Raw genomic sequence first — 7364 nt, 5'->3', positions numbered from 1 at the left:
AAATTCTCCCCGTATAAGCTTTCTATGACGCGAATATATTATTCAGATCAGGGTCGGAAACATGAATGGTTAAAAAAATAAAACAGAGATGCCTGCTTTTGACTGGGATGGCTATCCACTTCATTCTTCTATAGATCCTGTAAAGTTTCTATTGATAGTTATACAAATACTATGAAACTTGGAACAATAACAAAATGCATTATTACTAAAGCCACATAAACATCAGTTTTTGCTCAATATCAACTTTATCTGGGCATATCTCTAGGTTCTTTCATATTCTATCCCTGACCTGAAAACCTCATAAAAACGGAGAAAATGTTCGGTCACATCCCAACTTTATGTGGTATATCTCTAGGTCTTTTCATATTCTGTCCATAGCCTGAATCACATCATAAGACTGGCAAAGTAGCCCACTGGGGGGCATTTAAAAGAGTATACCAAAAGCCAGCAAACATGAAATGAAAATTTTCGTTATTGTTAGAAATTTTTCATTTTATTGGACTGAAATATTATATGAATCCAACAAGAGGAAACCTCAAACCAACAAAGATGACACATATCCATTTACTTGGTTGAAGCTGCTTTCTCTTGCTTCCTTGGGTCTGGCTTAAGGAATGGGTCCTGCCAGTTAAATTTTGAATAAGATATAGCAGTAGAGAGAAGGATATCAAAATAACTAAACCACCTTAAAGACAGAGATATGTAGCAAGCCAACCATCAGATATGCATAGTTGCTCTCTAAAAAACTTATCAGCTACCAAAAAAAAAAAAAAATTGAAGCAAAAGAAATCACTGTACACCACTCTATTGATCCTTAATGATACCATATCGTCAAAGGTGAAAAGCAGAAAAAAGCGCCAAGATCTACTAGGATTTTAAGTAGGCGTTTGGATATAAAAATTGTAATTTTTGAAAGAAAAAAAAAGTAGTATTTGGAGTTAAGTTGAAAAATGGTATTTGGAATTTGAAATTGGACATGCATTTCACTTGAAAAAATGTTACAGTTTTGTGAGTGGAGAAAAAAAAATTTCTGACAATTTTTGGTTTTTCAAAAACTCATTTTCGAAATTTGTTTGAAAAACTTGCAAAATTTCATGGACAAACACATTTTTGGGAAAAAGAAAAAAAAAATTATGGACAAACGGGGCTAAATGTAAAGTGCAATTACACACACAAAACAAGTATATAAATGGGCACATATATCGATCAATCTACTATACCTCAATTCAGATTAGTTGAGGTTGGTTACAAATATCTTTTATTTATTTGATAATCGAGAAATTCCAGAGTAGAGCACGGTTTGAAACTCGATGGAAAATGGACTCGCTCCACAACCCTTCTCCACTTAAATACTAAACCTTTATCTGTGGTAGGGTTTGCACACATGACATGCACTTAAACTACACATCATGCGTTGCATACTTACCACTATACTAAAGTCCTGGGGGCAAGGCAGGTTACATAAATGTTATAATCTATTCAGGTTCATTTTGTTTTTGTTGCAATACCAGATAATGTGTGTGTACATATATATATACATAGCATAATACACACACATACATACTTACATATATACATATATGTATAAACAAGATAACACAATTATATGGACAAAGAAAGATTGAAAGTAAAATCATGCCAATCAAATTCATACCATATGCTTTATTTTTATTCAGATACAAATATGTAATTTAAAGTTTGCAATTCAGATTAACGGCTACTTTTTATTGTAAAATTTTAAATTCCTTTTCCTTTTTTTCTTAATCAGTAAATTTTAATTTCGTAATCCTAATTAAAATATATCACTTTGCCAATGACCTTTAAGGAGACGTTTGGTTCGCGAACAAAGTTATTCAGGGATCCCACATCCAATGTGGGAAAAATAATACCAAAGTTTTAGTATAATATTACTACCAATATTAACTAATATCAATAACCAAACAGTGGATAAGTATAATCCGAAATTTTATACCAAACGACCCATCATTGTTTAATGTCTTCTCTTTGACAAAGAGCCCATGGGCGCTGAGGTGTGTGCCTTAGTACCTTAGTGCCAATACCCATCACTGCTTAAACGAGGTGAAGTGCTCAACATGCATTGCAAGTTTCAGGGCTTATGGCTGCCACGAGGGTGCCTTTAACAATAGCGTGTCAAAGAATATTTCCTTAAAAAGCAATGTCCCAACTTGTGTTAGTACTAACAATAGATATCACTAGCTTGCAAAATCAAGAGAAATAACCATGCTTAGCTTTATACCAGCCAGGTACTTCTTGATTAGAACCAACTGAGCTAGAGAAACAGCATGTGTTAAAAACTTGATATCTCTATTAGCGTCTACCCGGTCTAGTTAGAAGCTGTGACTACTCAACAAGTTGTAATAGTGTGAGTACTTTCTTCTATATTAGTCCATTCCCAATATTCCATTACTACTCCCCCATTAATAAATACAAACAGGAAGTGCACGTAAATAACCAGAGCTCGTCAAGATAATCGTTTAAGAGATGCAACCTCCTTATAGCATAAAAGAGCCATACCCCCAGAACAACGGGCTAAATGTTAGGACTTGGTCAGCAACCTAGTGATACTGCTTTTATGTTTAAAATGACATACCCCTGTTCAACAAAACACAAACAGCCAGCTTCCATGCTTTTATTTCAGCCTCTTAGCCAGAGATTGTTAAGATATCTTAGGGCCGTGCATAATTTGGTAAATATCGAATTACCGTACCGAAACCGAAAATTTTGGTATTTGGTATTCGGTATGATATTTGGTTTAATTTTTTAAAAATAATTGGTATTAGGTATGGTATTTGGTATTTTAAAATGAAATACCGATACCGTACCAAAATAGATATTATATTGCACAATACACATATTATTAATTATAACATAAATATAAAACATTAAGTTTTACTTTTCTTTATACTCTAAGTTCATCAATTAACTCTAAGCAAATAACAAAACATTTCTAATGATCAAATTTATTCCTTTATGTACACTTTTCTCTCTCTGGGTTGATATTTGCTTGTTTTGGACAAAACTTTTATCAACAAACGTTTTTTGTTTTGTACTTTTGAGTACTTTAATTAAGAATATTACAGTCTATGACTCTATACTAGTTAGTATTCAAACCGAATAAACCGAAGTTACCAAACTGAATAAATCGAAACCGAAAGGAGAAAAACCGAACCATACCAAATTTAATTAGGTATGGTATTGGTATAGCATTTTAAGAAACCGATACCGAACAGAAATGTCTAATTACCATACCGTACCGACCGACGAACACCCTTAAGATATCTAGTTCATAAATTAAAAAGAAAAATGAAGCTCAAAAGTTGGCAGCAAGTTTACAAACTTAAGCCGAGAGCTTTCAAAAACAAATGAAAGAAAGTAAAGCAAAGAGAGCAAGAAAAGGAGTCCAACATGAAGAAAGATTGGTGCAAACTATTGCGATCATACCAAGGAAACCCAAGAGAAATTGGCAAAGTGAGAAGTGAAACTGAATTGAAGAAGAATAGAACTTTTTTTTTTATTTCCATTCATATACTCAGCATAGAGAATTGTAGCTACATATAGAGGAACTGAACATGTGAGGGAAGTATTGCTGAAATCACGTAACTGATATGGCAGAGGGGTTGTATTAAAAGTAAGAAAACTAACAGAAGACCAAAACAGGTAAAAAGAACTTCAGAAATAACAACTCTAATGACTGAGCTCATTTTCCTTTTTTTCCAGAGAAGTTATTAAAAGCCAAGCGACAAGCAATGTGAAGCGAAGGGTCACAGCATCATAGGCATAGCCATGCACTTCACCATAAATGTGCGCTTCAAAGAATGGCAGGCCAAGTGATTCCTTTAAATCTCGACTTCGAGAAGTTGGATTAGTATCACCATTATTCTAAATTGAATGTTGAAATTACTTAATTTCATTGATATTGATTATCGAAGTACTAAATTTGCACTTCACTTTAAGTGTGAGCTTCACGTCTTGCTTTTCAGTTCAAGCCCCATAAACTTTCTTTGTTTCACGACTCAAGCCTATGGTATGTATTGTCCGCTTTGGGCCTAGGCCAGTAAGGATTTGTCTTTTTTTGGCTACGCCATCTCGAGTCCCGCCCAAAAGCGCGTGTACCATGTGAACTTGTGTCATGCCTTATAAAGCTTTTCAATTTCCTCTCCCATTCCAATGTGGAACTCGCCTAAGGTGACATGTGCACCCCTTCTTTAGAAACTTGCCAGCCTAGAAGCCTCAGTCCTGTTTGACCCGCCCTCATCAGCCTGCCCTTCGTCATGTGCACTATATTCACCCCTCTTGGGACTCAGCGTCCTCGCGTAGCTTTGCCCAACCACCTTGCCAAAGATGTAGGATTCTCCTAAACCCAGTTGACCACTGAGGTTTGCCTTACTATCCTACCGAGGGAGATTCGGCTCTGATACCATATTTGTGACGTCCAAGCCCATGGTACGTATTTTCCGCTTTGGGCCTAGGCCCGCATGGATTTATCTTTTTTGGGCTACACCACCTCGAGCCCCCGAAGCGCGTATACCACGTAAACTTATGTCATGTCTTATAACGATCTTCATTTTACACTTTCCGATGTGAGATTCACCTAAGGTGACATGTGCACCCCTTCTTCGGAAGCTTGCCAGCCTAGAAGCCTGTCAATCCTGCTTGACCCGCCCTCCGTCACGCGCATCACACTTTGCACCTTCCACTTTTACACTTTTCCAGAGAAAAATCAAATTCCCATCATCTTATATTGAGGCAGACCCTATACTCCATTTAGTCGGTTCCTATTACCTCTNNCACCCACCCACCCACCAAAAAAATCTTTCTCAATTATAGGCTTATAGCAAAATGCAAGATTTTTCGACTAAAATACATGAAAATCAATCAACATTTTGCTCTTTCCCAACTGGGAAACTCGTAATCAATCTCCTAAATAGGAGTCAAATTAGATTGTTGAATCAAGTGAAACACTTCCATATGATGGGGAAGAAACAATGCATCTATAAATCAACTAGGCATCATATATAACTATTCTGATCTATTTGGTCCATTTAATTCCTATAACGGTAAATAATTTGCTTACAAAAAAACTTAGAAGGAAAGGAGAAAAAAGGGCATACATTCTGGACGAAGAGAAGATTGGTGACGATGATTGTCCCGACGATAGCGCCCAGCATAGCAGGCGGCCCAGTTAACAAACTCCATTTTCTGTATATCATCTTTGATTCTTCTGCTTTTTCCCTTTTCTTCGTCGCTCTGAATGTGTCTCAGAAAATCGAAACCGAGAAAAAGATCATTTTATGAACTACGGGATGTTGCTGGACTTGCCAGGCCCAATACTTCGAGCCAGCAAAAGCAGGCCAGGCCCAGTGCATGCATTTGCTAAGGAATTTGGAAGAAATTTTTTTAATAAAAAATCACTATATTTTAGAGCCTAGTAACTATAGTTTGCCTAATTACTATTTGTAGCTACTGTTCAATTGTTACTAGTTTGTATCACTTGTATTCAAACGCGCAACGAATACAACCGTTCTGTATTCGTTCGTGCAATTGTATTCATTTGCCAATGAATATAACATGTATTAACTGTAACCAAGGCGAAATATAAGGATGTATAGTAAGGATACAAATAGGTGTATACAAAGGATATATCGACTGTATTTGTTCGAATACAAGTAAGACGAAATACAGAAATATAGAAAAATAAAATGCTCTTGTTGAAAGTCGAAGTCAAGGCCTCCACTAACTAAGCGCGCCCGCTAACCAAATGAGCTATGAAAGTTTATTGCTCTCTTGTTTCAATTCAAAATAATTTTTCTCGTGTTTCATAGATTTCCTATAACATTCAAATATAGCTATGTGTAAGGCCCCGTAAAATTTTACCTAAAACCCGGAATTTCGTGGTGCCAAGTTAGATTTATATCACTCTGGGGGCCGCATTTTGACCGCAGAGTGAGGCAGTCTTTTTGGCCAATTTTGAGATCCATTTTCGCGGCCAATTATGCGACTGCGTAACCATTTCCCGGGCCGCAGTTTTGTCGCATAACCATTCTTGAACTTTTGCAAAAGGCGGGTGCTGCGGCGCATTATGCGTCCGCAGAATAGGTCTGCGGACCGCATATTGGCCACAGACCGAGGCAGAAAATTCAAGCCCCTGAGGGCCACTTTTCGTGGTCATTTCGCGGGGTCGCATAGCCATTATGCGGTCGCATGTGCGATCGCAGATCCGTGTCGGGGCTCTAAATTTTTAATTTTTAAACCCGATCCCATGTCGATATATCATATGATATAGCTCATTTTAAGCCTATTTTCTGATACCTTTAGAGTGGGAAAGAGGGTCCTAGAGGGAGAAAGGGTTCTTCATCAAAAAAAATTACTTAATCTTTGCTAGAAACCGTGAAGATTGCCAAGTGTCATTCACTAAGTTTTCACCTTATAGGTAAGAACCTATGCCCTAGCTCTCAATTTCAAAAATTCTACTAAAAATGGGTAATTAGCAAAATGGCTCATGGGTGTGAGGTTTATTTATTTTGCATGCATGTGTGGTAAAAGAGTGTAGGAAGATTATGGGATAAAAATGATAAAAGATGGGTTGTGGAATGATGAAATCTTACACAAAAAGAGTCTTAAAATATAATGCACACATAGTGTTTGATAGAATGCTCTAGTGAGCTAGAATTAGACATCATTCTCCTAATTTTGGGTTCAATTTGCTATATTGCAAGAATAGATTGAAGTTGCTAAATTCCGGATCATCTTAAAGTTTAGGGGAGCTCAATTGAGGTATGTATGGCTAAACCCCCTTTTTCTTAGAATCGAACCCCTGGTGTCCGTATAATTGGTGTAAGTCCCTAAATTGATCATACTAGAATTGACTGCCCTAATATGTTGTGTTGAAAGATTCATGTTCAGTAGTTGCTCTAAATGTTTATCATGTCATCATGTCATTTGAGGATGTGTTTAAAAATTTGGGATATGTGTTTAGAAAGGTTAAGACTTCATGTCAAAAAAAAATCAAATAAGGATTGTTATGCCAATTTGTATGAAAGGACTTTATGTGCTTATGAATTCCAAGTCTTCCCCTTATGCGTACAAATGCCTTACATGATAGGCCTTATTGTTGTTGATGATAGTGTTACTGAATGTGTAAAAAGGAAAACTTGAATTGTAAAATACGGCCAAGTGCCAAGAACGACTTAATGAATGAGGCCACTTGTGCCAATGTATTGAAAGATGGCAAAGAAATATGAAGTGAGATGATGGATTGAAAGGATGATGTCCCAAATGAGATGGCCTAGCCGATTGGACCGTGATCGGACGCCATGTTGCACACATGGTGGTAACTGTCTGGA

Source organism: Nicotiana attenuata, unplaced genomic scaffold, assembly GCF_001879085.1.
Source record: "Nicotiana attenuata strain UT unplaced genomic scaffold, NIATTr2, whole genome shotgun sequence".
In the NCBI taxonomy this organism is placed as follows: Eukaryota; Viridiplantae; Streptophyta; class Magnoliopsida; order Solanales; family Solanaceae; genus Nicotiana; species Nicotiana attenuata.
Note: the sequence above shows the minus strand (reverse complement) of the source record.